Genomic DNA, 12192 nt, shown 5'->3' with positions numbered 1-12192 from the left:
TGGTGCACGGATTCATGCGCAGGGCTACTAGTTTCTTTATAATTTGTAATTATTTATGCTTTAAGGTTTTAATAATTCAAGGTGATGACTAAAAATAAAATCCTCTGAATCTCTGAAACACCAGGAAAAGAGGAATAGACTGCAAAAAGGTCTGATTTTACTTTGAGTCAGTCCATTTTTTATAATGGAAATGCTTCTTTTTGACTTCTCTTCTTCCCCATAAGCTGACCTTCCATCTAAGTTCTGGGTTTTTAGCTTGTTTCTCTACCTACTGTCCTACTTGTTCCCACTATCACTACATAACATTTTCTAATATTTTTAAAATTTGAGTGTCGGTGTTTCATCAGAACTTTAATTTTATACAGTAAATAAGAAATTACTAATTACAATTATTATTGTGGTATACACATTTATTTGAATTAGGTTGTTCAAAGACAGTTTCACTTGAATAGTCAAACGCATAGAACCAGAAAATAGAATGGAGGTTTGCCAGTGGCTTGGGAGGAGGGGGGCAAGGGGAGGTGATGGTCAAAGTTTATAAGATTTCAGTTATGCAAGATAAGCTCTGGAGATCTACCACACTGTGTAGCACCAATAGCTAATAATGTTTTATTTTATACTTAAAATTTTCGAAGAAGATAGAGCTTATGTGAATTGTTCTTATCACACACAAAATAATGGAGAAAGAGAAAAGTTTTGGAGGTGATGAATTTGTTTATAACCTCGATGGTGGTTATGTTTTCATGTCTGTATATTGTACTTATTCCTAAATTCATTGTTATATACATTAAATAGGTACAGCTTTAACATTTCAGCTATACCTCAATAAAGTAGTTTTAAAAAAGGGCTGTAAGTCCACCTTCAACTTTCACAGTGTTTTCTTGGATATAACCACTGTCTCTGTGAGTATAAATCCCAGATCTGGACATTCCTCCATGTTATTCTGAGGGAATCTGATTTACTTTACATTTATGTTTTACATGCTTTGTGTGCATAAATCACTATGTTTCATCAAGACTCACAAATATGTTGTCTAATTGCTGAGACACATTTTTGATCTTAAAAAAGTCATAAATGAATTAGCAAGACTTTAAATAAACATATATTTTCTCAAGTAGGAAAAAAAAAATCAGAATTCCAATTGAGGAAACATAAATCAAATGCCTGACACTCCCTTCCAAGTATAATGCTAACCACTGAGTATTATGGAAAAGCAATTCCAAAAATAATAATAGAGTCAAATAAAAAATTTGACTGCATTTAATATCATATTTAAAATACTTATAATCTAATAACAGATGTATACAAACATATATATATAAATCCATATTCTTTATACAAATAAACATATGATAATGTACTAGAATCATAAAACAAAATTTATTATAACCATATAGAATCCAATATAGCATGAAACAAGTTATTTTAAAAATTGCATATAGTACAATAACTAGATGGAGAAAACACCAATGAAATGATTATTATCTTGTACAAGTACCCTGTTATATTGCAGGGGTTTTCTTAAATACCTTTTTATTGTAGATAGACTTTTGAGGTAAGTCTAAATACCTGCTTTTTTTTCTTGTTAACTTGTCTGCTGATGTACCTATTCAACTGGCTTATATATCTATGAAAAATACACATTGGAGATTACAATTTTAAGGAATCCTTAGTTTGCCCTGGCTAGGTAGTTCAGTTGATTAGAGCATTTTTCCAATATGCAAATTATATAGGTTCAATCCTCGGTCAGGGCACATACAAAAATCAGCCAATGCATGCATAAATGAGTGGAACAACAAATCAATCTCTCTCTCTCTCTCTCTCTCTCTCTCTCTCTCTCTCTCTCTCCAATGAATAAAAGAAAGAAAGAAAGAAAGAAAGAAAGAAAGAAAGAAAGAAAGAAAGAAAGGAGGAAGGAAGGAAGGAAGGAAGGAAGGAAGGAAGGAAGGAAGGAAGGAAGGAAGGAAAGAAAGAAACAAAGAATGAAAAAAAGAAAGAAAGGAAGAGAGAAAGAAAGGAAGAAAGAAAGGAAGAAAGAAAGGAAGAAAGAAAGAAACTCAAAGAGGAGGTCACATTGAGACCAGGAGGAAATGCAGAGGAAGTAGTCTGGCCGGACTCCCACTGGAAGCAGCTGAAGTTCAGGAGGGATATCTCAGCTGGGAGGTTTCCCCCTGAAAAGTCTGGGGGTCTAAACACCAAATGGCTCCAGAGCCCAGAGCACCAGAACTGGAAAAGGTGCTCTGATAACATCTGGCTGTAAAAGTAGCAGAGTTTCTGTCTGCCAGGAAAAGATGGCTAGAAATGCAGGCACCTTCTTAAAGGGCCAACACACAAAATTTCATTTGCAGCCACTCACCGTGGGCCCTGGCAGCAGGAGGGTAGAGTGGACCAGAGTTGCATAAGGAGAGTCTGGGTTTGGTAGCTCTAGGACAAGAGCTAAGAGAACAGCCACCAGGATCCCTGTGCTGAGTCATTCCCATATTGCAGAAACCATCTTTCCCATCAAGGCAGCTTTTGCCTGGTGGGAAGCAATAGCCCCACATGTTGGAAATCCTCTTGCCCTCCCTGCTGTGGAGTTTATGGCCTGCTGAGGTCTACAGCCTGAAGCTCATTAACGGACTGAGATTAACAGCCAGCCTACAGGCATAGGCAAATCCCTGGGTGCTTTGAGTCTTTGCCTGACCTGCTCCTGCACCCAGGGCTAGTAAAAGCAAATATTAGTGCACAGCTGGGTACATACATCCAAGTCCAACAGAGGGAACCACAAGCTGTGAATAACTGATAGCTCACACAGGTTGCTCAGGACCAAGCACAAACAGTGTCTGACATTGGCCTGCACTAGAGTCCCACTGAAGAGGAACAGGCAAGTACACACAGTGGCCAGCTTCAGACAACAGAGCAGGATCCAATAAACTTCACAAGCAGCATATTCAAGGCAGATATTGGCTGGCATGAATTTTGTTTTGTGTGATTAGTACCTGCTCATCAGCCTGCACATGGTATTGGGGACTGAGCCTCATTGTCAGCCAGCCTGAAGATCAAGCCCATGCATGAATGGACCAATAGCAGTCAAGACTCAATTATAACAGGAAGGTCCACACAATATGCACAAAGGACATTCTTAGAGCATCCAGTTCTGGTGATCAGGAAGACTGTGCCACAGGGTTCCACAAGTCACCTATTACATAGGACCACTCTACCAAAACTGGGAGTTGTAGCAGATCTACCTAATATATAGAAACAAACCCAAATAGGCAGCCAAGATGGGGAGACAAAGAAACAGGCCCCAAATGAAGGAACAAAAGAATTCTTAAGAACAAAAATTAAATGAAGTGGAGGTAAGCAATTTATCTGATATATAATTCAGAGTAATGATTAGCTCAATAGCATTAAAAAATATATAGTAACCATATAAAAAGATCAGCAAAAAATGAAAAATGCCATATCTGAAATAAATAATATACTGGAAAAAATAAACAGCAGGCTTGATAAAGCAGAGGATCAAATCGGTGATTTGAAAGATAAGGTAGAAAAAAAACACCCAATCAGAGCAGCAAAAATAAACAAGACTTTAAAAGGTAAGGATAGTTTAAGGAACCTATAGGACAACATGGAACATAGTAACATCCATGTGATAGTGGTACCAGAAGAAGAGAGAAAGCAAGGGATTGAGACCCTATTTGAGAAAATATTGTCTGAAAACTTTCCTAACCTGGTGATGGAAAAAGACATACATGTCTAAGAAGCACAGAGAGTCCCAAACCAGATGGATCCAAAGAAGCCCACACCAAGACATATCATAATTAAAATACCAAAAGCTAAAGGCAAAGAGTGAATCTTAAAAGCCACAAGAGAAAGACAGTCAGTTACCTAAAGAGAACTCCCCATAAGATTGTCAGCTCATTTCTCAACAAAAATATTTCAGGCCAGAAGGGATTGGCATGAAATATTCAGAGATGAAAACAAGGACCTACAAGCAAGGCTACTTTAAAAAATAAGGCTATCATTTATAATTGAAAGAGAAATAAAGAACTTCACAGACAAGAAAAAAACAAAAGGAGTCTGTTGCTACCAAACCAGCATTACAAGAGATGTTGGAGATCTTGCTTTAAGAAGTGGAAAAAGAAAAGAAAAAAAACAAACAAACAGGAAAGAAAACCAAAACAGAGTATCATAATTAAAAAAAAAAAAGGTAAAATGGCAATAAATATGTTCCTATTACTAATGACTTTAAATATAAATGGCTTGAATGCTCCAATCAAAAGACATAAGGTAGCTGAATGGATGAGAAAACAAAATCCATGTATATGCTGCAATTAGGTATTTTGCAATTTGAACAAGAAGCCACATAGTAAAATATGACAACAGCACTCTTTTAACTTCCATGCTCAAGGATAAAGAAATTAAAAATGTCAAAAGGCACTTTCTTAAAAAGGAGGGACACTGTGGCTTCTTGTTCAAATTTCAAGAAACCAAACTCAGAACTAAAGATACACACAAACTAAAAGTAAAAGAATGGAAAAAAGATATTTTATGCAATTGAAAAGGAAAAAAAAAGCTGGGATAGCAATACTTATATCTGACAAAACAGACTATAAAACCAACTATATAGTGAGAGGAAAAGAAGGACACTACACAATGATAAAAGGATGAATCAAACAAGGGGATATAACCCTTGTAAATATTTATTCACCCAACATAGGAGCACCTAAATATGTAAAGTAAATCTTGATGGACATAAAGGGAGAGACTCACAGTAATACAGTCATAGTAGCAGATTTTAACCCCCCATTGACTGCTGGGGGCTAATTCCAGCATGTCATAAAGGCAAGAAGTTCATCAAAAGGTTAGTGGACCTTGAGGCTTCAGCAGGGCTTATTGCCTGCTGGAATAGCTGAAAGCATTTCCCCAAACCTGAAAATCTGCGTATATTATTGCCTGCCACTGGAACAGCTGAAGGCTGTTCCCCCAACCTGATAATGCCTACTGTATACCAAACCTTACCTTTGATATGTATATCTGCTTTGTTTCAGGGCAATTTGTGTTAATAAAAAGCTAGGGGTCCAGAGATTCAGAGAACTTGGTTACTATAGCTAAGCCTCCTCTGGCTTCCCAGAATGCCTTCCAAATTTATAGTTCTAGTTTCTTTATTAATTTACATGCAGCCCCTTATCCAGATTCCTGAACCCTTCTAGATGCTGAGAAACACCCCAGCATTAATGTAACGCCTCGAAACAGGATGTCTGGAGAAGAAGATTTCACCTGAGTGAAAAAAACAATCACCCAGAGAGGTGATTTACCTGAACAATGGGAGATTAACTGCATGCAAAGCTCCTGTCAGCTTCGGAAGGCCATGGATCCATAAGTGCTTGAGTATGTTCTTTTTGTTTCAGCCAGACTATTATGGAGAAGAATTCAGTTTAAAGGCAAAAATATCATTGTAAATTTTTAACTTCCATGCTCAAGGATAAAGAAATTAAAAATGTCAAAAGGCACTTTCTTAAATCAGGCTCAAGAAAAAAGAGTGCTGTTGTCATATTTTACTATGTGGCTTCTTGTTCAAATTGCAAAATACCTAATTTGTATTGAGGATCTAAAGTCCATAATAAGAAAAAAAAGCCTTGCCAGATCCGCTTCTGATGTTGAGAGATTCAAAGGCAGCTAGAGAAGGTAGAGCTGCTAATCCTCTCGCTGGGAGACTCTCTAATGCTTTATTTAAAAATTACTATTGGACACCTTGGGACAGAAAATCTTAGCAAAAAGTAACTTTAAAAGTTAGTCAATGTTGTGGAGAGCAGAATAAGAAAAGATTCAGGAAAAGAACTTTGATTTATTTAGTCTTGTTGATCTGTCCTTTAATTTAATGGGAAGAGACTCGGCCAGATCAGTTCTAAATTTCCCAAAACAAACAGGATTTGTGGGTGGAGATATTGCAGAAGACCAAAGAAAACCAATGAAGCTTCTGAGAAAAAAAAGAAGGGACACTGTTTAATACGCCAGCAGACTCAGGGAACAGCCTTCCAAATCTGAGTGAAGGAACACGCATGGGGCTTTCCTTGATATCTCCTTCCCTGTGATCTTTGTCCCACAAACATGGATTATGATTATGATTCCGTTCCTTTTTGCGGGCCTTGCAAGAAGGCCCCCAGGTGTTGGGGATCTTCAGGCCATATCTGATGGTCTGGCCTGGTGCCAGCGTTAATAACCCTCCCTCCAGGGCAGTGCACTGTTCACAGTAACAGGTTCTGTAAGACCAGTATCTGGGAAGGAGAGAGGGACTTAATTATAGGTTATCAGGAATGTACACTGAGCTTGCTGGCTTGGATTCAGATCACTAGCCCCCAATATCAGGGTTACATTGGAATTAGCCCTTTTTAGCCTTCTCATTCCCCCCACCCCTTGTCCCACAAGTTTCTCTTAGCCTTGTGGTACAACGACTATGGGATGTTATGGTGAACATGGCCGACGACCGCTCTTAACTGCTTCCAGCTGGAAAGGGGCGATGACAAAGGGGTTAGCATCTTGTGAGGGGTTTGTAGGGAATTCTGAAGTTTAAAGGCATTCCCATCCAGTTTGCAGGCAGGCAGAGGCAAGTAGCGGTTCCACACACGTAGAATGTTCCTTCAGGGGAGCACCAGGTGGTGTTTTCAGCCTTGGGGGTAGAGTTGCATAGTTCATCTGGGAGGCAACCTGTTGGATGTTGGCCCTGGGTACTGCTGAAACAAATAGGAGCAACATTAATTAGCTGCACATTGGCCGTGACAGGTCCTATCATTTTTTCTATCCAATACAATTTCCCACTCCACCACGTGCTTTTGGTAGTGGAGTTGTAACATTCCGCAGGCTGATAAGTATAGCTAACAAACATCTGGCTTGATGGGGCTTTCCCATAGGCTTCCCGGTCTAGCATATTTGGGTAGTGAGTTTCTAAGCAAGGACACGTGGCAGTGGTCCCTATGGGAGGCAAGTATGTGCTAGCTAATATTATTAGTGGGAGCATGTTATTCCCTCTATTTCTGTTCAGTGGGGGTCCACAACAGTGAACTGCTAGGACAAAGAGCAGTATTATGGCTATTCCTGCAAGGCAGATGTAGCCAAGGATAGCATGACAAGGTGCAGTCCAGCAATCCATGATGAGGCCTTTGTTTCCTTGCTGTGTGGGAAGCAGTAATTTTATGGTGCTTCTGTGTTCCAGCAAGAACAGATGAGTTCTCCTGTTGCTAGCCTTGGGTCCCAGCAGCACTCTTTAACTCTTTTGGAGGAGATAAGAAAGAGAGATAAGAAAGGAGATAAGAAAGAGAGATTAGTGTTAGGGAGAATTCAGCAGGGTGTTTCTGAATTCCTTGGAGCAGGTTGATCGGCCAGATCCACTGTCTTCTTGAGAGTGATTCTCAGGGGGTGTTTCTGGTCAGAGGTCACCGTCCACTCAGTCTGGGCATTACTCGGCTGGTGGGCTGCCTTCACCTGGGAGTGGTGGATTCAGGTATTCAGTCCTGCAACCTTGAGAGCTGTGGGGGTGGTTAATATGACTGGATAGGGTCCCTTCCAGATAGGCGTGAGGGGCTCCCTTTTCCAGTCCTTTACCCAAACCTGGTCTCCAGGTTTATAATGATGTACAGCTGTTCCTGGAGAGATGGGTAGTCAGTCAGTAACCCATCTGTGTACCTCAAAGACATTTTTTCCAAGTCCTTCTAGTTGTTTCTGGATTTCTAAGTTCCCTATTTCCCCCAAATCTCCCTTTAGCCGGATTAAGGGAGGGGGTCCACCATATAGAATTTCAAAGGGAGAGAAACCTACCCTGGCCCTCGGGGCACAGCGTACCCACAGAAGTACAAGATATCTGTCCAGGGTAGGGTTGTCTCTTGGCATAGCTTATCCATAGTCTGCTTTAGAGTCCGGTTCATGTGTTCTACTTTCCCTGAACTCTGAGGCCTGTAGACTGTATGTAGGTTCCATTTAATTCCTAAAGCCTTAGCTACCTGTTGTACTATTTCTGCTACAAAAGCTGGGCCATTATCAGACCCTATGGTCAGAGGCATTCCATACGGTGGAATTATATCCTTCAGCAATGCCTTAGTGACTTCTCTCATCTTTTCCGTGTGAGTGGGATATGCCTCGACCCAGCCTGAAAAGGTGCAAACAAAAACTAGCAGGTATTTATTTCCTCTGCTAGGCCCTATTTCTGTAAAATCTACTTCTAAGTCCTCAAAAGGAGCTTGCCCACAGCACTGAACTCCTATTGGTCCCACAGGACCCTGTTTGGCATTGTTCTGAGCACAGAGTAGGCAACGTTGAGAGACTGAGGCACACAAGGAGGGAAGACGGGCAATTAGGTAGTATCTGCCTAACAAAGCTTCTAGGGAAGTCTTCCCTAAATGAGTAAGTTCATGCTGCTGGAGGACTACCTTATGGGCTAACTGTTCTGGGACATAGACCCTATGATCTGGGAGTATCCACCAGACTTCCTTCGTTCTCTTGCCCCCTTCTTGCTGGGCCCATTCCTCTTCCTGAGGAGTATATTTTGGAGGTTCAGGTAATTGGCGGGCCAACATGATCTGTGCTGGTGCTGCTTGTTCGTTGGCAGCCTGCTTGGCTGCAGCGTCAGCACGCTGGTTTCCTTCTGACACCGAGTCTGTCCCTTTCTGGTGACTTTTGCAATGGATGACGGCTATTTCCTTGGGCTCCCAGACTGCTTCTAGTAACTTTAAAATCTTATTCTGATTTTTGATTCATTTTCCTCCAGCCGTCAAGAGCGCACCATCCAATTTTGGATCTTAGATCATTTTGAGCTAAACTTAACTCTCTTTACTGACAATACAAAATAAAATACAAAGCTGTTTTTCCCGCAAAAAAAAGATGGCGGAGGTGACACAAGAGAAAGGTACAAACTGGTTCTAAGCAATAAGATTGGTGTTTCCAGCCCTAACCAGTTTGGCTCCGTGGATAGAGCATCGGCCTGAGGACTGAAGGGTCCCAGGTTCGATTCCCGTCAAGGGCACGTACCTTGGTTGCGGGCACATCCCCAGTAGGAGGTGTGCAGGAGGCAGCTGATCGATGTTTCTCTCTCATCGATGTTTCCAACTCTCTATCCCTCTCCCTTCCTCTCTGTAAAAAAATCAATATAATATCTTTTTTTAAAAAAAGATTGGTGTTTCCATAATAGAGGGCAGTTTTTGAATAATAATGGACTGCATTCCAAAGTTAACATTAAAGCTGCCAAAAAATCAGTAAATTATCTCTGTTCCAAAGTAAATGCCTTGGATATTAATAATTGGCTTTAAAATCTCACAATTGTTGAAACATAGATAAATAATATATTAATTATAAAGGTCCAGTAGCCTGGGGGAAAAGTAGTTTCGCTTCTTGTTGAAGGAGGAGGCTAGGCTAGTCGTACTTCCCCCAGTGGGAAGAATGTGGCAATTTACATTTAAATAAACCAGGCTAGGCCAAACCTGTTTCACCAGCCAACAATGTGGTTTTCCAAAGCCATTGGCAACTTAAAACTTTGAAGTTTACTGAATTAAATAATAAAAAAACTTGTTGAATATCTAGGTACTTTGAAATGACAAAATACTGAAATGTTAATCTGAATTTGCCTCATGAAAAATCTAGAATATAGAACTGAATCTATCAATTGAATATGTCTTGTATTTTTGAAATATATTCTTAAAAAATGTGAAGTTATTATTAACCTGAGAAATGCTAAATATTTAACTTGCCAGCTAAAATTTAAGCCTTCTAAGAGTTTAAAATTCAAATTTAGTTAGAAGAAATTATATAGTTATGGTAACAAAATGCATAAAGTATAAAAATTTATTTTAAGGAAAATAATTCTTGTATTTTCTCTGAAGAAATTAGTAATTTAAATTATATTAATGTACCAAGTGTGGTAAAATTTCAACCTAAGATATATTATTTCATATAGTCTAATTAAAAAAGAGGATTAATTCTGTGATTTCAACCAAATTTTTAATATAAAAACCAGTTTAAATTTAATATCTTTTAGAATAATTACAAAAAGTATATAATATAATCTTATACATATATAATATAATCATATATATATATATAAAATGATTTTTCAAAGTTAAATTTCAAGACTTAACTGAGGGATGGCTTTTGAAACATTTCACAGGCCCTGGAGTGAGTCAAAAAATTTATTCTCTCTTCTTAAAAGAAATATTTTGGAATTTGGACAATCTGATATACTTGAAATCACATGGAAAGCTCTATCAAATAAAAATTAATAAATATATTTTTTATATACATATATTTTAAATATTATAAAGTTTTAACCTCTAAGGGAGGGCAGGCAAAGTTGCTAAAATATTTCTTAAGTACAGCTGACTTTTTCAGTAGCGGAATTTTAAAAAATAAAAGTAACAGAATTTTAAAAGACAAAAAGCCCTATCAGCCTGCGCTTCAAATAGGCTGAGGGTGGGGCAGTGTTTGTGCCTCATGGGTCAGATGTATAAGTTTACTAAATTTGTTTTTTCAATAAAGATGCCTACTTTAATTACTTAAAAAATTAGTTTTTTAAAATATAATCAAGGTTTCATATAAATTAAGTTATATGAGAAGCCAATATTTTTATAAGCAATTAGATTTTAATAAAGTCCTCTGAAAAAGTTACTGAGACTTCTCATAATCCTTCTGTATATGCAAATGAGCCAAAAAGAATACTGTTTAAAATAAATTTTAAGCTTAATAAAAAGGAGAAATTTTAAAATCTCTTCAGCTAATATTTACAGGGTAAACTGAAGGATATTATTCAAGCATTAAATCTAATCAATAGTAGTCACCATAACTATAAAGAGAGTCACTTAAATATATAAGCATGGCCGCATCAGCCAGCATCTCAAAAGCAGCCATGTAGGTTGCTTGGTATAAAAGAAAGAAAAAGATTTTTAAAAAGAAACTCTCTGAAGGTTTGGTTACTATAGCTAAGTCTCCTCTGGCTCCCTAGAATGCCTTCCAAATTTATATTTCTAGTCTCTTTATTAATTTACACGCAGCCCCTTCTCCAGATTCCTGAACCCTTCTAGATGCTGAGAAACACCCCAACAATTTACATGAATGGGTAGATCTTCCAAACAGAAAATCAATAAGAAGATGGCAGCCTTAAATGGCACTCTAGATCAAATGGATGTAATTGATATTTTCAGAGAAAATATCATCCCAGGCAGCAGAATACACATTCTTTTCAAGTGCACATGGAACATTCTCTAGGATAGACCACATGTTAGGACATAAAACAAGTCTCAATAATTTTAAGAAGACTGAAATCAGATCAAGTACCTTCTTTCACCACAATGAAACTTGAAATCAACCACAAGAAGAAAACTGAAAAACACACAAAGACATGGAAACTAAATAACAGGTTAAAAACTAATGAGTGGATTAACAATGAGATCAAGGAAGGAATTAAAAGATATTTTGAAACAAGTGAAAATGAGAACACAACAATCTAAAATCTGTGGGACACAGGAGAAATCAGTCCTAAGAGGGAAACTCACAGCATTACAGGCCTATCTCAAGAAACAAGAAAAAGTTCAAATAAATAATATAACTTTACACTTAAAGGAACTAGAAAAAGAACAACAAATAAAGCCAGAGTGAATAGAAGGAAGGAGATAATAAAGAGCAGAACAGAAATAAATGAAATAGAGTCTAAAAAAACAAAAAACAAAAACAATACATAAGATCAATGAAACCAAGAGCTGGTTCTTTGAAAAGGTAAACACAATTGACAAACCTTTAACCAGACTCATTAAGAAAAAAAAAAAAAAAGAGAGAAAGGACCCAAATAAATAAAATCAAAAATGAAAGAGAAGTAACAATGGACACCAAAGAAATTCAAAGGATTACAATAATATATTATGATTCACTATATGCCAAAAAACTGGACACTATGGAAGAAATGTATAAATTCCTAGAAACATGCAACCTTCCAAAACTAAATCAAGACAAATCAGAGAATCTGAATAGACTGGTTATAACTAGTGAAACTGAAACAGTAATAAAAAACAACAAAACAAAACAAAACAAAAATTCTCAAAAAGCAAGCCCTGGACCTGATGGCTTTATAAGTGAATTTTATCAAACATTTAAAGAAGAACTAACACTTATCCTTCTCTAACTATTCCAAAAAAATCAAGAGGAGAGAAGACTCCCAAGCTTATTGTACAAGGT

Source organism: Plecotus auritus, assembly GCF_963455305.1.
Source record: "Plecotus auritus genome assembly, chromosome: 4".
Lineage (NCBI taxonomy): Eukaryota > Metazoa > Chordata > Mammalia > Chiroptera > Vespertilionidae > Plecotus > Plecotus auritus.
The sequence above is the reverse complement of the archived record's forward strand: the minus strand, read 5'-3'. Positions refer to the sequence as shown.